Genomic DNA, 23,083 nt, shown 5'->3' with positions numbered 1-23,083 from the left:
CAAGCCCCAGTTGTACAATTATTCTCTCTCGGAGATAAGCATCTATTGTTTACAATCTCTATCCATATGTCTCGATACAACAAACAACCAGAGGTCGTAATGTTGACATTTCTACTTATTATTGATTGGTTGGGTCTCATTGGAACAAATCTTTTTTGCCTACAACACCTAGAACAAGAAAAAAGATGAAAACCTAAGCCCATGTACCTATTTCTCCCGTTCTACATCTCCCATACTAGGTTTAAATAGATTCAATATTCACCATGAGCTGTTCTAATACACAGTCACTCACAATGTCACCAGTACATAAAAAAGTCCCATGAGTAGATCCCAGGCAAACCACCTCTGTATGTCACAAGACGTGCAGTGAACTGCATATTATAGGTGAAACCCAACTAAACTCGAAACTCGACTGCTTCTTGAGTACGTTTTACAAACAGAATCCTTAGTTCACCCATACCACTTGTGAAGATCACACGGAGGAGAGTGAGTAACAATCGATGGGCCACGTGATATAAGCCAAACCACAAAAAAGCTGATCACAGAGGACTACCCTTGGTGTCAACCAACACGCCCACCCTACAGAATAAATGCTGTATGCGCAATACCATTATGCACTATCAATGCGTTGCAGCATACGGTGTACTGAGTATAATAATTGCCTTCCCCACCACTTAAGGGCCCAGACGTCAAATCAAATGAATGACACCTGTTATTGTACCAGTATATGGGCGAGCCACAAGAAGTACATCGATGGTCTGAAACTAGTCTCTCATCTGTGTTAAACCGAAGGAGCTGGTATTACTAATTCACAAGAATATGGGACTTGTAAAGAGCATCAATTACTGTCACGCCGTCTCCCATCAGTGGAACTCTAAAGGAGCTGATACTACTGCTACAGGCCTCCTAACTCTATCTCGGATCTCTAGCTCGGTCTGCTCACTAGCATGCTTGCGTCACCATCAAAGTTAAAGGAGGAGAAAATGCATCATACGCTACCTTTTATCACTAAGAGTGTCCTACAACAACTAGACCGCTACTCACCATCTGCCAGCTTGTGAGTATGCTGGATGGACAATGTCTCTTTCTAATACCTGTCAAACTAGTAGAGCAGGTGCACAGCACCCACCATGATATATCACAACCAAGGAACAAAATCTAGAACAAAATCCAAAACTACTTCACAGAGGAAGGGGCACAATTTAGAACAACTGTTGTAGATTAACCTATGCACATTTGTTCCAAAAAGGCTATTGTGTGTCATTTGGGTGGTTCTTACTAAATATTAAACCTGTTTTCTTCTATTGTGACATTCCTAGTCCATGGTCAATTCTGGTTATAATTTTCAGGCGCCTGTAACCTCGTACTATATGCTTATACCAATACATCCCATCCTTCGTATGGAACATGTTTCATTATTAGACAGTATTTGATTATAAGTTTAAAAAGTGAATATGTACTTATATAATCATTGTGATGGAATCACACATGTTATGTTATGGATACTTGGAAAGCGCTCGATTACCCGTAGATGTAGATCTGCTGAATCTCAAAAGATTGAAAGTCCAACTCTATTCTTTGAAAAGCCAAGTTTTTAAGGCCTTACGAAAGGCAAAGAGATTTTGCAAGGATTTTATATTGAGAGGTAAGGAATTCTAGGCTTTGGTGCCTCCCAAGGAGGCTTTCTTGAATCTGGGGATAACAAGTTTTTTTTAATGAGGCCGATCGTAAGGTCTTTGTTGGAGTATGCCTGTTAAGACACTTCTTCAGATAGGCAGGCCAGTGCCATTCAGTGCTTTATTTGATGCATAGGGCTATAAAGATGATTCTGTGTTTGACTGGAAGCCAACGCAGGCTCCTAAGAGCCTTGGATGCTGCCTGAATTTGGTGATTTTATGAAGCAGTCTTGCCGCAGCATTCTGCACGGTCTGTAATTTGCTCACTGACTGTTGCATGTTAAGATAAAGACTATTACGAGTTTTGCAGATTTTTGCAGGTTGGTTCGAATGAAGGGAAGATTTTTTTTATTGTTCTCAAAACATAAAAGGTAGAGGACACCAGAGAGTTTATATGATCGGAATATGTTAGTTTATCATCAATTAGAACCCCCAGGTTCTGGGTTTTGCTGACTGGAGCCGGGGGTGGGTCCAGATCTTGTGGCCACCAGGCTGTGAACCAGAAGGATGATTAAATCAGCCAGGGAGGTCACATAAGTATTTAAACAGCATTGAGCTGAGCTAAGATCCCTGGGGGACCCCACGTGCAAGAGAAAAGGAAGGTGAGGTCAATTCACCTAAGGCCACTGATTGTTCTCTTTCCATAATGAAAGAGTTAAGCAGATCCCAAGCTGGTCCTTTGATCCCAAGTCAGGAAAGACGATGCAGCAGCCTGTGATTGTCCATATTGAATGCTGCCGATAGGTCAAGTAGGATGAGCACAGCTTTCCCCCCTTGACCAAGTGAGATTCTTACTTCCTCTGTGGCTTTAATCATCGTTGTCTCAGTGCTGTGCCCTGACCTAAACCTGAATTGTGTAGGATCTAACATATGATTATTTTTGATGTAGTTGCTTAACTGTTTATGATTGACTTTTTCTATTTTAGGAGGAAATGGTAGTCTAGATATTGGGCTGCAGCTGCTAGGGTCCAAGGCATTGAGGTTATATTTTTTTATTAGGGGGAGCAGAGAAACTTGCTTCCATTTAGAGGGAAAGAAACTTTCCTTAAACATAAGAGAAAACAGTTCAGTTATTTTGGCCGCAACAATTTCTGAGGCCACGTTTACCACCCTGGGGGAGGGCAGGGATCATAGGGGGATCCTGACTTTGTGGAATTAATTAATTCCAGTACTTCCTGTTTAGAAGGTTGGGTAAATTTTGCAAAGGAGTCATCACTTAACTGTTTACTGATGCACAGGTTTCTTATAGATCGTAGCGAAATGGTTTTATCAAACTTACTGTAGACTTCTTCCACCTTGCTCTGAAAGAAATCTGCTAGAGTTTTGCCTAAATCTCTGTTTGAATTGTGGATAGGTTGACTACAGTTTTGTATAATTCTCTGGTGGAGTTTTTAGTGGATTGGATCTTGCGTGAAAAAAACAGGATTTCGTTTTTTTAGGATCAATGCTTTATAGTCTTCTAGGACTTTCTTATATGTTATTTTTTCTGATTGCCTGTAGTCATTTCTCCAGGTTCTCTCCTGCATTCTACACATTTGTTTTAACTTCCCGAGATTGTCTGAGTACCAGGGGGTGTAGTTGGGGCCTCTTGGAGGGGCCAATGAGTTTATAACCTCCTCCACCCAATTAGAATAGTCCAAAATGGATTTATCAGTGTTGTCAGAACAGAGTGGTGATGCTTCCAGGGCTAGTTTCAGCTATTCAGGTTGGATTTTACGCCATGCCCTAGTAGGCAACAGGGTATTTAACCCTCATGGCCAGGATGTTTGCCAATAATGTCAAAGAGGACGGCCTTATGGTCTATGGTAATATCACTCCCATGTGGAGGGGAAATTTGAGCAACCATAAAAAGTAAAATGAATAAGCCTGTAGCTGCAGGACAGAGAATCACTTCAGGTCATATACATCATTCTAATCTCAAGACAGGTGATGATATCTCTGCCTCTGTTGTCCAGAGTGACAACTTCCACCATTTGCCAGTAGATATTGTTTTCAGTATAGGAGTGGGTACCTTTCTGTGCTATAAAATGAAAAAAACACCCACCACCACACACATTAGACACCTCAACTTGTCAGTGAAACAAACCACCCCTGCCCACCCCCCACAAGGCAACATAAGCCCAGAGTAAAAAGCTAATAGGTGCGCCTTGTGTAACTTCCCTGGGGAACCACTGAGACCGGCATAATAATACCCCCCCCCCCTTCAGGAAGTGTTTGCTGGGGTAAAGATGGTTAACTGGGCTGTAGAAGTGAAACTCTAAGGAGACCACTGACCCAGATGGGTAAAGCGTGACCAAGTGGAACAGAGTCTCATCTCCCACTTTAGGGCTCCTAGTGCCCAATGAATATTCTCCTCTTACCATAGATGCATGAGTGACCAGCATTCAGTACCCTCTAGGATAGAACATCAGGGGGAGCCTGATCCGGGCACGAGTCACCACCCAGGCCACAGAAAACCCAACATGTGTCCCACACTTCTCACCTTCGGCCTTGCTACTATCTTAATAACAATGGAGAACAATCATAAAACTCAGTGAAAGAACATGCATAACAGGACATTTAAGTACAATGGAGAGATCTGTGGTATGAACATACAGGGCAGTATTATAACATTACCAACTTTTAATCAACTTCATGGGTTCAGACATTGTCGCTGATATTGGGTGCAACAGTTTGATAGGACCAGGAGAGATCACTCCCTCAATTGAGAAATTAACAAAGGGGTTTGTGTTTTTTCAGTGTGTAGAAAATATGGGGCTTGTTGCAGTATGTGACTTTCAGGTACCTTGGTTCCAGCATGGCCTATTGAATTCCTAACCCCTTCAGTTTGCGCTTTATTGGCAAATATTCACGCCTAGCCTCCTGCACTGCTGCTGCTGTGAAGTCCAGGTAGATTGATAGGTTGAAACCTTAAACTGACACGCAATGTTGGGACTTGGCACAGTCCCTGGTGGTGGTCTGAAACCCAGGGATCAATGGGCCCATGCCACAATAAAGAGATGGGAAAGCTTATTCACCCTAACAAAGAGGTGAGGTCACTGGTATTCTTGGATTCCTGGATTCCTAAAAGGTGTAGATCATTGTGACGGGACCAGCCTTCAAGTTCCTCGCTCTTGGCCCTCATCACATTTAGGAATTTCCCCTTGTTGAGCAACATTTCGGACGCAAGCGCTAAATCACTTTTGATAGTGGAGATGCACGACTTGACTGTTGAGAATCCCTCCTATTTGTTTAGTAGTCTTCATCTTATTTACTCTGTCCGTTAGCGAGTCCAGCTTAGCATCAATTGAGATCAGTCTTTTCTGGATTGTAGAAAGCTGGCTCTCTAGATGTTGCACTAAAAAGAAATACACTGTTCAGAGAGTCCAGTGGATCCCTAGTTGGCTTGCAGAGGCAAAAGCAGCTAGCGCTAATGCTCTATTTTGTAGTAGTATAGGCAAGCAGTTAGGCTTATCAGAGGGCAGTGCTAAGCATTTGTTGTACTCACTCAGGCAATAAATGAAACACCCACTCAAGGAATAAATCTGAGACCAATTTATAAAAATTATACTTCTTTTTATATGATTTTAGAAACCAAGAACCTTGTCATAAGGTAATGAAGTCTTTAAGTAAAAATACTTTTCAATTACAAAAGTAGACAGTGCAATTTTCGAATTTGTCAATGTTAACCTCTGAAAGGAAAACAATGTTCAGCAAACAAACAGGTATGAACGACTTACAAGGCCAATCTCAGAGTGTTAAGGTATGTACCAGGCACAGATCAGAACCACACCAGCAGATCACTTTAGGCAGCACTGGAGCTGCTGGGTGCAGGGGTGCATTAAGGCATCAGGTGCCCAGTGGTTTTCAATGGGGGTTTGTTGTCGTGCAAACAGGCTATAGGCTCTGGCTAGGGAGCCAGTTGGGAACAACAAATATGTAAGCCTCAAATGTGGCGTGTTCAGGGACGCAGGTGCACCTTTGGTCCTCTTCTCCAAGGCCCAGGAGTGGCGGATGCAGGGGTGTCATTTGGTGTCTGCTTCTGTGTCCGGGGGCACTCGCGATTAGGGGGTCCTGTGTGTTGAGGCTGCAGGCGTCATCATGGAATCCAGTAGGGGTGAAACTCCAGTGGACTTGAGCTCAGGGGAGATGGAGGACGTCGTTGGTACCTGGGACCTACCACAGATCGGGTCGTAGGCGACAAGTGCAGTTGTTGCTGGAGGTGTCGGGTTTTCTCTCACCACAAGGCCGCGGAAGAGGGGGCCTGCATGCAGAGGCTGCAGGCGACTTCAGAGGGTCCAAGAGGGGTGAAACTATGATCGATTCTGGCTTTGGGTAGCCTTCTTGGCACTGGTGGTCCACTCCAACTAAGGCGGGTGACGGCGGGTGCAGTGGTCACTTCAGGTGTCAGGTCTTGGCGGTTCCAAAAGCTGTAGAGTCCTTTCCTCGAATGTTGTTGGAGAGCAGGTCAGCTGCTCACGGGAGTCTCAAGTCTTTATTGAAGGAAGGCAGTCCTCCTGGGTTTCTGGAGGCTTCGCTGCATGACGAGTTGACTTTATGAGCAGAGTCCGTCGAGTGCAGCATACAGGCTAACGCTGTTGGTACCAGATCAGCTGCTTCTTCTTTTCCTCTTCTGCAGGTATGACTCCTCTGTGTCCTTTTTTTCTTAGGTTGTCAGGATCTGAGTTCTTTGATTTAGGGGCGCCACCTAAATACTCAATTCAGGGATGTTACAGGGAGTGCCAGGTGGTAGCCAATGGGCTGACCACCTTTAGGGCGACTACATCCTTTCTATGACCACTTCAATTGGGAAGTGGGCATAACTCTGACCCTAGTGGTCTAATTCCTTCCAAGCTAAGATGGAGGAATTTAAAAAGTGGTGCCCACTTCAGCTCGTCCACCTTAGGGGTGGGACTGGCACAAACTGGGCACACCTCCTAACCTGCCTAATTTTCCCACCTGTCTGGCCACCAAAAGTGTGGTCTGGACTGGGGGGATCACTCATCTCCACCATTTGGAGAGACCTGGGTTGTATTGCAAAGGAGGTTCCCACCCTGGTAAGTCCATCCTGCCTCGATTAAGTGTCAACACCCCCGTCCAGTGCAGGTTTTTGTCTCTAGACCCCAAGAGCGCTGGCTCTCACCTTGGGGGGCCAGAAACGTGGCTATGGTGGCTAAACTGGTCAGGACCAGTCAGTAAACACACTAGCAGGCAAGTAGATTTTTCAGGGAGCACCTCTAAGGGGCCCACTGGGTGCATTTATTAATAAATCCTTCACTGAAATCAGTGAGGGTATGTTAAACTGAGATGTTTGATGCCAATCATTCCTGGGTTCAGAGAAGCCATCATGTAGCTCGTAAATTCGTAGAAACCAATGTCCAGCACATGCATTTGAAATGGATGCTCTCTGTTTGCTTACTATGTCTGAGAATCGACAAAGACATAGCAAGGCCAAATCTGCTTGTGCAGATATGCCCTCACATGTTATATTGTGCGCCTTGCCTTAGGGCTGTTAGGCCTGCTAAAGGGGTGACTTACATATATTATATGCAGTGTTAGGGGACCCGGCACATAGGGGTGTGTGACAGGTCCTGTTTTCAATTTTACCTACACCAACACTGGTAATCTGCAATGGCAGCACTGTGTGGGTTTGGTGAGAGGTCCCAGGGGGTGGCACAACTGGTGCTGCAGCCCTCAGGGACTTTCCTTATTACTCTAAACCATAGGTACTAGGGATATCATTTACTAGGAACTTACAAAGGGTTCTAAAAAGTGTGCCAATTGTGGCGAACAACTGTGCAGTTTTAAGGGGAAAAGATCTGGCACTGAGGACCTGGTTAGCAGGAACCCAGTGCACTTTCAGTCGAAATTACATCAGATATCAGGCAAAAAGTGGGGGCTAACCATGCCAAAAAGGGTGCTTTCCTACATGTATTGTCAGAAGCATTTAAACATTTGGATCCTCTGCTGCTCTTGAGTTTACTGTGAGCACCATAGTTGGTGGAGTGACAGCCTCTGGCGCATTTGGACTCAAATGCGGTTTTAGGCTGCTGGTTTGTGTTTTCCCAAGCTGGAGCCTGGCAGACTCTCCTGGGACCATCCCATTTACCATTGCACCAAGAGGCAAGGAAGGCTAAGTGTGGCACCCAGGAATAGGTTTATTGCACAATGAGCTAGGTGTCGCCAACCCACATTGAGGGTAGGAACAATGAGTATGCCTTAGAACAGGCTAACTGTGGTATTGCATTGTACTGTGGGTACATAGATGAAGCATTCATATTATACAGCAGGTGCTACCCTCCATTACTATGGGAGCACTCCTTGCTGCAGTGATTCTGCTTCCTTTTGTCCTGTGTCCATCCGGGGCAGGCAGGATTGTAATCCCAGCAGGGCCAAAAGTTCTTAAGGTTGCTATGTCTACCACCTACATGTGGTGGACACAAGTGTAGACAAGAACCAATAGTATCCTCATTGTTAGCACACAGCATGCCGTGCATCGCCCTGTGTTTGGGAAGATTCTCAGGTCAGGCAGTCATCAACAATCCCCACCCGTTAGTGTAATGACAGGGACTGGGAGCGGAACAGTGGTTTCGCTTCTTCCATCCAGCCATGCCATCACTCAAGCCCACCAGGCCCACTTCGGCTCCAGAGTGCACTGAAACTTAGTCCAGGTGGCCACGCTGCTCCACTCATGCGCCAGTGTGGATGATGGAAGTACTAGCAAATCCAGCAGGCACACATCACGGAGGGGTGGGGTGTGAAGAGACAGGTCCTGATTCAAGAACCTGCCAAGGATTTAGGCCCCCGAGGGTGTGGGCAGGAAAATGTTTCTGCAGTACTCACCAGGAGGTAGTAGGCACCACCTCAGTTCACAGGCAAGGTGCATTGCCACTGTGGGCCCTGACTAGGCCACAGCAAGGCCTAATCGGCCAGCGTCTCTAAAAAGCAGTCAAATGCCTCACAATTACGACTCCCACGAGACATGGACTACTATCCAGTCATCTGTACTCCAGCACTGCTCCAGGTACGCAATGACACCCTTTTAAGAATGGATCATGCTGGATTGTGACCCCCAGCACAAGGAGCCTTTCCAATGTGCGACCATCTTGGAGTGGGGTACTCTGGCACCCTCTTAAGCATAGAAGCCTTATCTATGAATCTTAAGACCTCTGTGACCCTAAACTGTCCTTCTCTCACCTAATTTTAAGTGACTCAATGCTTCCTAGGTTTCACAAATTTTTAGCATCAATTTATTCCACACTTTGCAAACTTACATAGTTAGATTACATGAAAACTAAAGCAAGAACATTTACACAAAGGTTTTCATTGGGATACTAAAGCAGAACTTTTCTTCTGTAAACTCAAGGAAACATTTACTCAAGTACCTGTTTTCTCTCAATCTAAATCCTGCAAAGAAGTTCAATGTAGAAATTAACACCTTACTATCTCCACCACTCAAGTATAATGCTGCGATATGACGTTGTGATCCTTTTGATCATTGTGTGACAAGGGAAGCAGCAGGGCACAGTACTGTCCTCTCAGCAGCTACCTCTACTACTGCCTTCTATCCACAGCCTCTCCACATGGTGCAGTGCAAGCGGGCTGTCAAATGGTAAATAGCTAAATTTTATATTGTTGAAACGGCTTGCACTTCATTAAACCTCCTTGGTGATATTTGTGATTGAAACGGCTGTTTTCCATGTCAGATACTGAAAGGTAGCTTTGAGCATAGGCATAAAGTGAAGGGATATTAGTTTTGATAGAACTAAGTTGAGTTCCTATGGAGGAGATTGATTGGAGATTGATTTTTTTACTGGTGGAAAAACTGTTTTGAGAACTTCCAGAAAGTCTTTAACTACTGGTATGTTAAAGAAGGACAGTTGCTGCAGAAATGTTCTATAAGCAGGTATACCCATCAGATATACCCTCATTTATGAGATGTGCACCTTTAATTTGGCTATATGTAACAAGAATGGAAGTATTAAGTCTTCCTGGCATGAAATTGGATTACGTCCCTTGTTCTGACACCAGATACTGAACGTTTTCCATTTTAATGCTTAACAAGATCTTATGGACAGACATTTTGATTCTTTTAGTATAACCATGCAGACAGAATGTAGATTTAAATGTGAGTATTGCTTGATTTTCATGAGGCTTACTCAATGACTGAAGGCTCAGGTGTTGGATCTGGCCCTAAAATCTGGTCAAAAGATCTGGTCTGCAAGGCAATCACCTGTGGTGTACTATAGACATTTTTTTCTTAAATATATTTATTTCGCAGTTTTCCATAAAAACAAAGGTAACAAACCAGTCACTATACTTCCAAGTGAAATCACTGTTTCCCAGGAGAGTATTATGTTAAGATACAAGTATGTAGCAGTACTTTCCCATTCAGTTATTATGCCTAGCTCATTTATCACGGATGGAATCTCCAATAACCCATTTTTCATTAAATACATATTTGACAGTCCATTACGTGTGTACACTATGTGTACTTGTAACATAGGGTCAATAATGGGAAGCAAATCTTTACACTTATTGATCTCGGTGAGCAACCCCCTTCCAAGCCCAGACACTACTCATAGTCCTTTAGGAGCACTCTGCCCTTTCATCGTTTCTGTCATCCTGTTCTGCCCCCAGGTGAGAGCATTTGCCATATCCCCCCAAATGGGCAATTTCCTCTAATGTTTTGTCATTGAGCTTAACTTCTTTCAATCGTCACTCTTCTGCCAGTGCCCATTTAGTCATATCCCTCAAGCAGGCCCTAAGTCTTTCTCGTGGACCTCCCAAAAAATTGCCACACACTGTTTTCAAAGAACTAATCACAGCATTGCATTTTACGTTTCCGGGGTTTTGGAACCAGACCCAATACACAGTGCTTCATCATAGCCTCTGTGTTTATCAATATCACTGTTTCAGGACCTCAATCACTTACTCTCAATATGTTTCTCTATGTCTTTACTGCCAGATAATATGAAGAAACTTGGTGTAATTATTACCACACTTAGGGCAAGCGATTGGTTGGTCCACATATCCTCAGTGTGGTGAGGTACATGTGATGTAAGATATAAAAGTACAGCAACTTAAATCTGGCATTACTAGCTATCAGGTGTACCAGTGTACCACTCCTTATCAATAATCTGTCTAGATCAGTATGCCAGCATTAGCATACTTTCTACTCTGTGCTTCTTAAGAGCTTTATTTGACCAGAATAATAACTTCCTCCTCTCGTTTCCCTCTAGCACTACTCAAGGGTCTCAGAGATGGATGGCATTTGAGGGAACTCCATCCACATTTCCGGCACTGTGTGTTAGCTTGGCAAATTGGAGAAACTGTCCCTGCCCCACCTCAAATATTTCTTGTGCTTCTCCACATGTAATGAATCTGTCTCAAATATACAGGTTCCCCAGTGTGAGAAACCCTACCTTTCCTCACTGAGTCATCGATGTGTTGTGACTGATTGTACGGAGTGGCTGCAGCCACAATATCTGCAGTGATTCCAAGAACAAGGTCATTTAAACACTCTTATGATAGCCTCCCAGGCTGCAACTATCAACCCCATGATCATAGAAAAATTCATAAACTCATTCATTCCCCACATCAGTGCAAGGGGAAGCAAGGCAATGCTGAAAATTCCCTTAAGAAGGCCCTTTTCTAAGTTGTCATCATAGCAGCACTGCAAACTGAAGCGAGAGAGCCATATGATGCAGTTCTATGTCTGGGATACCTGGTTCCCCTTCAAGTTTATCCTTTTTCAAATGAACTAACTTCACTGTACTCCTCTTGCTGCCCAAACTAGATCTATTAATAGTCTATCCAGTTTCTTGAACATTGCTCTGGGTATGGAACACATTACGTTTTGTTATGTATACAAGCTGCGAGAGAGGAAGACCATATTGGCCAAAGCCACTCTGCCTATCACTGATAGTGGCAACATGTTCCAGAAACATACCAAGGCTTCAGGGCTCTGGAGCACTTTGGTCATATTTATATTGGAAATCCACTGTTTGTGCTATCTGCCTCCCCAAATTATGGAACTTCTCCATCTTACAGTCTACGCCTACATCAGGGAAGTCATGGAGGGGAAATCTCGAATATGCTGCCAGTAGACACAGAACAATTTTATGTGTGTTGAGTTGTAGGCCCTGTAGTTTACCAAATGATCATAGCTTGAAGAGAAGCACAGGTATCGCCTCTGCTGATTGGGACATATAAATTAATGTGTACATTGGTGTACCTTGATACGACGTGGGTCATATCTCCCACTGTTATTCACCACTTCCTCAAGAATATACAAAGATGGATCACCAGGGGTTTCACTGCCAGTGCAAAAAGCAATGGTGACAATGGTCACCCCATCTTCTGCCCCTCCCTACTGAACTTCCCCTCCCACCCCATTTCACTCTGGCCAGGTGGTCCTTGTAAAGGACCTAAATCCAGCTCCATATTCTCAGACTCACACCCACACTTCTCAACACTGTGTACATGTAGTCCCACTCCACTGTGTTGAAGGCTTTTCTATATCTAAACCCATCAGGGTAGCATCCACATCACTGTCAGCTATGCTATCCATTACATGATGCAAGTGATATGTTAGTCTGCATGTTGCGGCCCACATTGGTCATATGTACCAGCTGAGCAATTATCGGTATGATTCTGTTCGCTGTAGTCTTAGGCAGTAATTTCACATCTGTGTTGATAGGGGCTTGTTGGACACGGGGTGTGAGGATCTCAGTCTGGTTTTGGGATCATAATGACTAGGGCTGCTCTCATAGAGACCTGAGTCTCATGCCTCCTCTGTCCCCTTCAAATACATCTAAACGCTTCTCTGTCAGTTCTCTGCGGAACAGTCCATGAAACTCCATCCATCATGGTCAGGATAGCTCCATCAGAAAGCCTTTGATTAATGCTACTGAGAGGCGGGCTTGTGTTTTATCTACTGTTTCCAAGCGTTGTGGCAGGATGGAATTGATGGCCGCTTGTGTAAGGGCGTGTATGTCTTCTGGTTTATCACGTGAATATATGACAGAGGAAAGTCAGCATTTAATTAGGTCTGTCTCCTTCTATATGCTATTTTGTTGATAATCCCTCTGGATGAGCCTATCCAGTGAATGCCAGGCCTCCCCCCTATGCGTTGTGCTTCTACTCTTGCTAGTCTCCCTGTGGGATTACTCAAAGATGAGGATTGAAGTCTGAATAAATTGCTTTCTGCTCTACCCAGGTCATGTTGTTACAAATGTTTTATTATGTATATTGTAGACATACATTCCCCTAAGGACCCCTTTTAGCGTGTCCCAGTCCATGGCCCACATTGTGGCTGTTCCTCAATTAGTGTCAAAATATGTGGCTATACGTGTTCCAGTCCCCAGGTTAAATCTCGGGTCCTGCAGAATTTCTGGGGGCAAGTGCCATGTAGGGGTTTTTGGTCACAGCACCATCTTATGTTGAATAAGGCTTGAAGGTTGGTCCTACAAGATCAAAACAGAAAGTGTGCAGAAGTAACATAAGTCACCAGAGTATGTGTGACCAACACCTGGTGTAACTTACTGTAGGTGTTCTGTACTGGTGAGTGACCTGAGCCCCTGGATGTAGTGCTTGCCATATATCTACACAATATAAACTAAACATTACGTTGGTGGATTTTGGGGCTTGAAAGGGGACCGTGGTGTTTTTTTTTCTTTTGTGGGGGAGAGGACGTGAGGGTCAAGCAGCCCCTGCCCAGCCTGAGATGGTGTCAGAACTGTGCAGATGCGGAAGGGCGAGAGCGTGACATCTCCAGCATGAATCTTGAATGTCATTATTTATTCAAATTGCTGCTCATGGGGGACTATAACATTGAAAAGTGCTGCCTTCTGCTTAGGTTTGCAGATGACACACGGAAAGATATATCAGCACAATTAGCGTTGATCTTAACATCAGAACTATTGAGTTATAAGGAAAAACACTTAAACTTCAAATATGGGACACTGCAGTCCTGGAGAGATTCAGGACTGTCACTTCCAGTTATTACAGAGGAGCCCATGGTGTCGTAGTAGTATTTGATGTGACAGATCAGGAGTCCTTTATAAATGTAAAACAGTGGCTGCAAGAAATAGATCCTTACACCAGTGAAAACGGTAACAAATTGTTGGTAGGAAATGAATGCGATTTGACCAAAAAGAAAGTAGTAGACTAGTCAACTGCAAAGGAATTCGCAGACTCCCTTGCAATTCCATTTTGGAATCCAGACAAAAAATGCAACAAATGTTGAACAGGCTTTCAAGACAATGGCAGCTGAGATTAAAAAGCGAATGGGCCCTGAAGCAACATCTGGTTGAGCAGAAAAGTCCAATGTCAAAGCAATCCAAACAAGGGTGCTACTAAAATCTGCCTGCGTGCCTCAAACCAGTGAATTTGCAATCTTATTCTGAGACAAAAAAAAATGCCTTAATTGTACTGTATGGAGCCGTACTGCGATTCTAAATCTCCCCAACGGTCAGCGATTGGAAATAGTCATTGCTGACTTTTTCTTATTGCCTGACTCAAGACCGCAGACTACATTTTCAGGACAGTTTTAAACCTTTGTGTGTGTTTGTGTATGTACTGGTTTCTAAATATTAAATTTATTCTTCATTGCTTTACGTATACCAGACTGTCTCTTGTGGTTGATTAGTATATAATTTTGTTTTGATGTTCCTGTTGGCATGTTTAACTGTCGGGTTTGGTCTTCTGAAGATGAAGTTCAGCAATTTTGTATCAAACAGCATAATAGCGTCTGTCACTGTCCATGCATAAATAAAGTTTAGTGAGCTGTTCTATGTAACATCTGAATTGCTAGTTCATTTTGTAGAGTTATTAATGGAGGATTAGTCTATCTGATTAATATTTTCTTCTACTCTGCATATAATTTGTGGCTGCAGCATATTGTAATTTGTTGCCCATATGTAACAAACTGAAGACATGTTTAATGAATATTGTACTTACTGGAAGTAATATTTAACTATATGGTGATGGAGTGTTGTCTTATAGTTAGGAAGAAAATACATTTTTATATTACTTACTGAATTTTTAAGTTACCTTTTATCAGCAGTGTAAGTTGGGCAAACATCACTGATTTTCCAAACAGAGGGAAAAAACACATTGCATCTGTCAAGAGTTTCTACCATTCCCTGTTTCGTGTGGTACTTGACGGGATGCCTATCCAGAGTGTGATCCATTATTCAATTAAATCACCTCCCCAAATAAGGAGAATATCTGCTTTGAGTGCAACAATGTCTACTAGAGACTTGCAAAAATTCTCTGCCATCCACATTTGGGGCATATATATTTGGTAGGAAAATTTCCATCCCATCCAGGAGACCGCTCTCTCTAATATAGTGGCACTCTATATCAGCTCTTGAGTACTAGTGTTTAAACTGCACCACAATGGAGTCCATGGGATACCCTGGTATAGGAGAAATACGTCACTGCATATCTCTGTCAACTCCACTTTCTATTGTTTGAGTACTTCATCATCAATCAAGTGTGTTCCCTGTAAAAACGCAATTTGGGCTGATTGCCGCTTTAAAAAGGTCAGTACCCTTTACCTTTTGATATGAGCCACGTTCCTTGCTATAATTTGCCTCGTTGTCCCATTTCTGATTCTACTAGGGTGCTTATAACTTTCTTTGGCTGCAGTCATGGAAGGGCCTGCCTATGTGTGCGTCCTGCAGCGAGATGGGTGCGTCACTATAAAAGTGCCAGCTACGAAATGCAAGCGGTAATCTGGTGTTTCACCTGACACGGCTGTATAAAATAAAGCCTCATTCTCCCCCCACCTATCCCCTCGGGGCCCCGTGAATACACTCAACAAACAGTACGTGCATCCCCATTTCCCCCTTCTGTAGCAAACAAAGGAACCTGCTGTGATGGATGTGTTAAAAGAGCAGCTTTTAACTTTAAAAATAATAAAATCTTATAATGCAGCAGACGGGTCTTGGGCCAGGCGGTCCACAGAGCTCTAAAAAACCTAGTGGTCTGCTCTCACCCCTCTCTCAGCAGTCCTAGCCAGCGAATGATGGGGTGGTTGAGGCAAACATGAATAATCTATGCCAAAGCCTCAAGCCGTGTCCGGAGGCCCTACCAGCCCTTCTATGTCCCACTCCCTTCCCTCCCTCCAAGCAAAAAGCCATAATTATCATTAGAATCTTTATCAATTTGCAATCAGGTACAAAGAAGACTAGTTACTATTAGTCATATTCCATCCAAACCATCAGTTTCAAGTCCGCAGAGAGAAATTTTAGCACAACAAGGTAAAATATAGTGTTTGCTCGAGATTTGGGGTATGCCTTAGCATTTCTCAGCATTCCTGCTCCTGGAGAACTTTCCCCATCAGATCTTCTGCTCCAAGATGAGTGATTCCGGCAAATCACCTGTGTCCCCCACAGGGGCTTCCTGGGGCATAGCTGTATCAGTTTGTATTTCTATTGCCAGAGTTCCAGTGTTGTTACTACCACTATATCCACAAGGAGAGGAAGTAGTCATGCTTATTTATGCTTCTTAATACTATTCAATTTTTTCCCTACCTTGTTGCAGGGTGAGGAGTCTGCCCAACCTAACCTGTGCTCGAACGTGTTTCCCATCTCAGCCACAACCAAGCGTCCTACAGGGTAGTGTATAAACATGATTACCCATCATGCATTACCCAAAGTTTGGCCGGGTATAGCAACATGTAATGCAAGTTCATGGACCTTAGATTTTGCTTAACAACTACAAATAACTGCCTTATGACTGGACCTTTTGTGTGTAGTCTGGAAAAATACGTATGGCATGGCCTTCATATGTCGCCTTGCCTTTGCGCCAGTTGCTCTGTAAAATAACATCTCTGAAGTTTAGGATTTTGGCTATTACGGTGTACATCGGTGCGTCCAGAGGCAGCAGAGGTGCCAAGGCCCTATGGGCTTTTCCAAATATAAGCATAGTTGAAAGGCTCGTCGGGTAAAGGACCTCTCTGACCCTGCTTTCCAGAAAAGCCTCAAGGGCATTCTCCTCCACAAAATCCAGGTTGTTGCCCCGTTATCCTCCCTCAGCATCCTCCTATTGCATCTCCAGAAGCTGAGTGGGTTCTCTTAGTGAACGCATCTTAGGTCACATCTCCTTGATATCCATTTTTCAAAGATCCACAGCCTTCTCCATGTCTAATGCTTAAGTTTTTTTGGTAGGTCGTCTCTCTGCAAATTCACGTCCTCAGAGAAAGTGTCAATTTTAACTTCCAGCGCTGTGTTTGTCTGCATGGTGGCAGCCAGGATTTGGGCAGCTTTCAGGTCCGGCAAGCACAAGTCACTCCCAGACCCTTCTCTATCACCCTGTTTATCAGCAGTCTATTGGTCAATTTCCATCTGTTGGGACGCCTAGTTCAGCTGGTCTTTTCCCATGGCTGCAGCTGCTCATTCTCCTACAGAAGCTCCTCACCATTAAGGCGCCCTTAAGAGACCTCCCCCATCTTGCGGTCTGTCCTAGTCATCTTTCGAGCTGGAACACCTCCTCTGGTCTTCTTGGGCTTGAAATCCTCCGCCCAGTGTCTATGGGGCATGTTCTCTTCTCTCTACTCTGGTGAACGCATGGACTGACTGAATGCAATGATCTGCATACTGTGAAGGTATGTGGCAATCTCAGAGAAGAGGGGTTTTAGGTAGTGAGTTAGGTCCTTGGTTCCGTAATGTATATGACAGCTAGTCAGTGACCATAGGAGTTAATTATTTAGATAATGCAGTGAGGTTTTGTATTGTTTTTCGGATTTTCGCCTTGGCATTTGAGGTAGTAACTCTGACATTGATGAGAATACAGGATATTATGCATTTGAACGTAATTGAGATTGTCAATGCACATGTGGTTGGGATTATGTGCCCAACTGAAGTTTAGGACTCAATATCTGTGTATTAAAATAATATTTTATATACATTTACATTGTTAATACCTTTAGAAGTTTGTGTTGAAAATTTTAAATTGATATGGGAAATCATTATCGTCAAGGCTCCTTGATATTACGACGGTACCAGAGCCCAGTTTTAAGCATGAACGACTATTGCCAAACAGTAGGATTATCAGTTCACCAACAGACAAATGTAAAATGGAACTTTGCAGTGGGGCTGGTAGTGAAGGGATATATTTTTGTATATTTAAGCTTGACATGGAATTTGTTGGCCTTAAAGATTTGAGGATACACCCTAGAGTTGAGGGTCCACTACCTGTAGGAACTCAATGTTTTTACCACACCCTTGAAAACAGAGTCTGGTTTATGAGACGTGGGATATATTTTTATATATTACTGCAAACACTCTGGAAGAGGTGAGACAAGGAGAGTGAAGCAATGATATGTTATATCACAATATTTAGCAAGGTGATTATTATGACTACCCTCACGTCTACTAATACCATTATGGCGACTCCCTTGCGATTCCCTAGAAGACCCCGCCTTTTGTGCAGCCCAGAGACCCAAATACAACACTATTTCACTGAGCATTGCAATTCTGCCTCCATTAGATCCATCGAGTGGATGCATTTAAATTTGTCAACAGGGTCATCTGTATGCAAGAAATCGTTTGTGTGCATCGAACCCTGGAAAGGGAAGTAACTGTGGCCGAAACCCGACTTGCCATTCTAAGGAACAGAGCTGACACTATGATTATTCCTGCCTATTTAACAGTGAAAACATACTATACCACCCGGCTTGAGTGCCTTCAGCGATTTAATTTTATGGCCCATGTAGCCAAGGTTTACAGGGAAGAGGACGATGTCGGACTCTAACTTGCTTGGCTAATCTGGCAGGACACTGCCATGATCTTGCACTTGGCACTATTTCTAGATCTAGGGTCCGATTAATCTTTTTCCAAATTTCGAGGGGTGAGGACAGACACAATACAATTCCTCAGTACAAATTACAGTGTAACCTATTCGCTACACATTGAAACTCAGAGACGAAAATAAAGTTCAAAGGGCTTTATTACAGACTCAAAGCCAATCTTAGATAAATGAGTCTCAAAACTATGGTATAAATGTACAAAATCGCCAAAGGAGAATTAAAGTGTCACACAACATTGAATTTAATCAGCATGTGCAGAACCAATATTTCAATAGTGATAATGCAGAAAATGAGGAAAAGCATCTGATGCATTAAATCCAAATCCAAGTTTTCCTGCCTAACTGTTGAACTCCTAGCTATTCTAATATCTATGAAATTCAGAGAAAAGGGTCAACACAACGGAACTTCTGTAGAAGTTTCTGCCAAGAGAGGTGTGTATAGCGTAAAGCCATTTAGAAAATACAGAGTGTGAGGTCTATATGTCAGAGAGGTCCGCTCTGATGTGAATCTACAACTGGCTAAACCACACTTCAATCTTGATTCTTCTAGAAGCTTCACAGCTAACATCTTCTACTGAACAACAGTTCCATAAATCATTTGTCTAATTGACAGTTAAGCCTTTTGAAGTTGAATCAGTTCAGCCTTGGTTAACTCCAGTGCTCAAGAATTTCAGATGGGAGTTTGGCAGCCATCTCCCAGTTACTCCTCTCGACCTTGGTAACACATCTACTCAGGCTTTCTTATCTTCTCTATTCAGTTGTATCCTTATTAGCAGCATCTTAGGAAAATATGCAGTAAAACAAACTTTCATGTAGAGGATAGAAATACAAAGAAGAACTCGTGCCTTCCCTTTGGCAAAGCTAAAATAAACTTGAATACACTTTTAGTTTAGATGGTTTTCCACATGTTTCTCGTGAATATAAAATGATTATGAAAATAATGTGTCTAAAATACTGTAACATAAACATACTTGCAAAACAATGAACAAATGTGGTTTACATGAAAAAGTTATATTCATATTTACACTTTATTTGTATGCGTTTCGGTGCATCATGTTATATGAAAAAACACCTTCACACATTTTCATAGGAAAATAACCACTCCTTTATTTCATGTTTTATGATACATAATGGCACAGCCAAGTTATGCTTTCTCAACTCCTATTACCATCATCAGAGAGATGTGTTCATGTTCTGGAGTTCTTGTACATACCCAATGTGAAATCCTACAGGAATTACATTTTTACTACTACGCGATCTATCAACACTCCCCTGAAGTCACTCAGGTTGCCTCACTGGGTTTCTTGGCAGACATCCCATTCCCACTTATACCTCCACCGACTAAAGCAGCCGTAGATACCCTGACCGTGACACAAGATTTAGCCCATAATAAGACCTCAGGCCTTAACAGTCTCCCTTTAGAATACTACTCCAAGTTCACTACAGCATTAGCACCCTGTCTAGCAGCAATGTATGAAGCTGCCCTCAACTGTGGTGAACTGCCCCACTCCCTACAAGAGACTCTGTTGGTTTCAGTACCTAAACCAGACAGAGACCCCACATGGTTGGACTCTTATCAGCCCATTGCCATCTTAGGGGCTGAATATAAAATATTAAGTAAGATCCTTGCTACTAGAAACTCTCTGGTTGTCTTGTCCCTCATACAAATAGATCAAAACGGATTTGTGTCTGTGCACAGCATCTTGCAAAATATTCAACACCACTTTCACATCCAGGATTGAGCCACACATCCCCACACGTACTTTCTTTGTGGATCTCGACTCCTTTTAATCTACACTCATATGGGGTTTTGACTGACAAAGCCCTTAAGAAATTACAGCTCCTAGTGGAGCAGAGCGGACTAGGTACTCCCTCCTACGAAGCATACTTCTTGGCAGCACAGTTAGTGTCTTTCTCGCTGGACAGCAGGTGTGCTACACGGGAGAGATCTGTGACTCCCAAGGTGTTCTTCCAACCATGACCATGTGTAACTTTCTCCTCCCTGGGTGCTGTCTCCTCTTCTTGACCCCTTCATGTTGCGGTGGCAATCAGTCATGCAGAGAATCCATCTCCTCTCCCGCGCATACTGACATACATACCCAACTTTCCCTTAGTAGGCCTCCCCCAATTCACAGGTTTTTATTCCTCTACAGAAATGGCATCTTACGCATTCCACTCCATACTCACAACTGGTGACCTATACTCCATTGGTCTGTTCCTCTCCTTTGACTAGCTTGCCACTGAATATAATCTTCCTGTTGGTCAGTTCCTAATATATAGACAATTACGAAGCACTTGCTGTCCCTTGTGTGGCTTTTTGGATCCAGAACCCCCACACCGGTTCTGCAGACTATCCTGACAATGGGTGCTGGCCGACATCGGTACAGAGCCATTTGTACCCTCTTAGATGTTCCCACTTACTGTGCTGCAACAGAAGTGGAAGGGGGATTTTGGGAGGGCCATACATGACAAGGAATGGGAGCGAGCACTATTATACCCCCACCAGGTTTCACGAAACTCATGCTTGAAGAACATCCAGATTAGTGTGTTCATAGGGCATATTTCACACCTGTGCGACTGAACCATTCACAATGCACACATCACCTGTCTACGCTGTCCTACCCTAGACGCAGACATTAAACATATCCTATGGCCCTGCACCACACTACAGGGTCTAGGTCACTCAATACGTAAAAGGCTACAAGAGGTCATAGAATTTACAGAACTGTGGACCCGGGAAGTGTGTGCTCTTGGTATCTTCAGGCACAGAAAACAACATAGAGTGCACACCTGATTCGTGCATTGCCCTTCCCCTTGCTAAAGGCACTATCACAATACAATGGCGCTCCCCAACTCCTCCACCGGTAAAGGCTTGGTATTGTGCCCTCTGCAACTGGGGTGAAACTAAAGAGGAGGTACTCCATTGCGAGGAAGCTCACGGTCTCTGAAAACAGCCCATCTCTCCACAGTGGGCTACTTTATTAAATGACTTCAAACTGAAGATACAAAGTGAACACCTACAAAGCTCTTCATGAATACTTCACATTTGCGAGCGCACTGCATACGCATTGCCCCCGCCCAGTCATCCAGGTACATTGTGTTCAACTCTTGCATCTCCCTACCTTCCCCACACACCCTCTCTGTAGCCCAGATCATACTCCTGCTGCGCATCCCTCAAGTTATCACATATTGCTGTACTCCATTTCATGACACCCCTTTATCCAGTGTCCCTCACAAGCCCACAGACATATTGAATTACTGCTCTCTCATGTTCACTGCCCCCTCTCTAGTTGTGCTCCCCCTCCCTTAGCCTGATATTCACAAACATGTTGCACTGCAGGTCTCGTATGTGAAGCACACTGTTATATTGCACAGAGCAGTCACATTGTCGGACGCACAGACCATTTCATATGCTATATGTTTTCAGCCCACCTCTAATGAGTGTTGTATATTGAAACCCACACCAGTTCTGTGTACAATGCAGTGTGTACATTTATCCCCCTTTTCTACCTCCCTTTATTCTCGAAAAAAACAAATAGATGTTCCAAAAAATATGTTTCAACAGCCATTAATGGGAGCATTTAGTAATTTGATTTATACTACCCTGCCCTCTTAGTTTGAGGGGTTATTCTCTATTTTGTTTGGATTCCTGGGATATGTATTGCCTTCAGTGACAGATCTCTGTCCAGAGCTCAGTGCGCATGGCTTGATCCTACAAAGATAACTGTCTTCATGCTGTTCCTCCTTGTTTGTTTGTATGATGCACGGTGGTGTGCATTTGATTCATCATACTTTGATAAAGAAAAGGAAATGTTTGAGTGCTTAGTGCACTGCCTATATTTCTAGAAGATTTATGTGCTATGTCGTCTCTCTGCCTATCCACAGACCTTTGATTGTCAGATGTTGCATGCAAGCTCCCCATCCTAATAGGGGGCACCCCTAACCATGAACTGTGTTAAGGTTTTCTTTTGTAAAGGGACTCTGAGTTGTTAATTCTGAGTTTCCCACCATGTGGGATAGTTCAGTACAGATTATGTGAGACGAAGGGTAGCTTCCCTATTACCTATTTTTATTTAGACCCCTGGCTCTCTAGACACTGTTGGAGAGGTCTCATGAACAGCCTTGTGTATGGTACAATGATTATTAAGGATGGCATGGACTCTGGGAGTGAGGCAGCATGGTGAGCTGTAGGGTTGTTGGTATGTCTCAGATACACGCATTCCTTTTGAACAGTTAATACTCTCTGCTCTGAAGGATACACCCTTTCATTCCAAGTTTCTATCTTTTTTAGGGTCGCCAGAGTAGGGGGCTGCAAGATGGTCTCACTTTAGCGAAGTTCTGTCCGCCCGTTTTAATCTGTTTGTCGTCCATATGCAGGAGCACTCACCTGCTTCCACAACTAGCGCATAGACATATAAGGGGCATCGAGTCACGGCGTAGAGCTTCTTATGCGGAAATAGAGTGTAACTTAATTTACATTCCCTTGTTCTCTCACCCATCCTTTCAGTTCTCCCTTGGACCCAATGTGCTATTTTCGATTGTTATCACAGGGGTGATTTCTTACCTGTTATATTTAGGATGTGTATTCTATTTGACATAAAACAGGGACG

General features: G+C 43.5%; 1 protein-coding gene and 1 pseudogene across 1 annotated transcript in view; both read left to right on the top strand.

The window, feature by feature from the left end:
* Nucleotides 1–23,083, top strand: part of LOC138296005 (two pore calcium channel protein 1-like) — a 538,306-nt gene that overhangs the window by 490,786 nt on the left and 24,437 nt on the right. The gene's annotated exons all lie outside the window — the stretch shown is intronic.
* Nucleotides 13,436–13,987, top strand: LOC138296007 (ras-related protein ORAB-1-like; annotated as a pseudogene).

Source organism: Pleurodeles waltl, chromosome 5 (assembly GCF_031143425.1).
Source record: "Pleurodeles waltl isolate 20211129_DDA chromosome 5, aPleWal1.hap1.20221129, whole genome shotgun sequence".
NCBI lineage: Eukaryota > Metazoa > Chordata > Amphibia > Caudata > Salamandridae > Pleurodeles > Pleurodeles waltl.
This window is presented reverse-complemented; position numbering and strand designations above follow the sequence as displayed.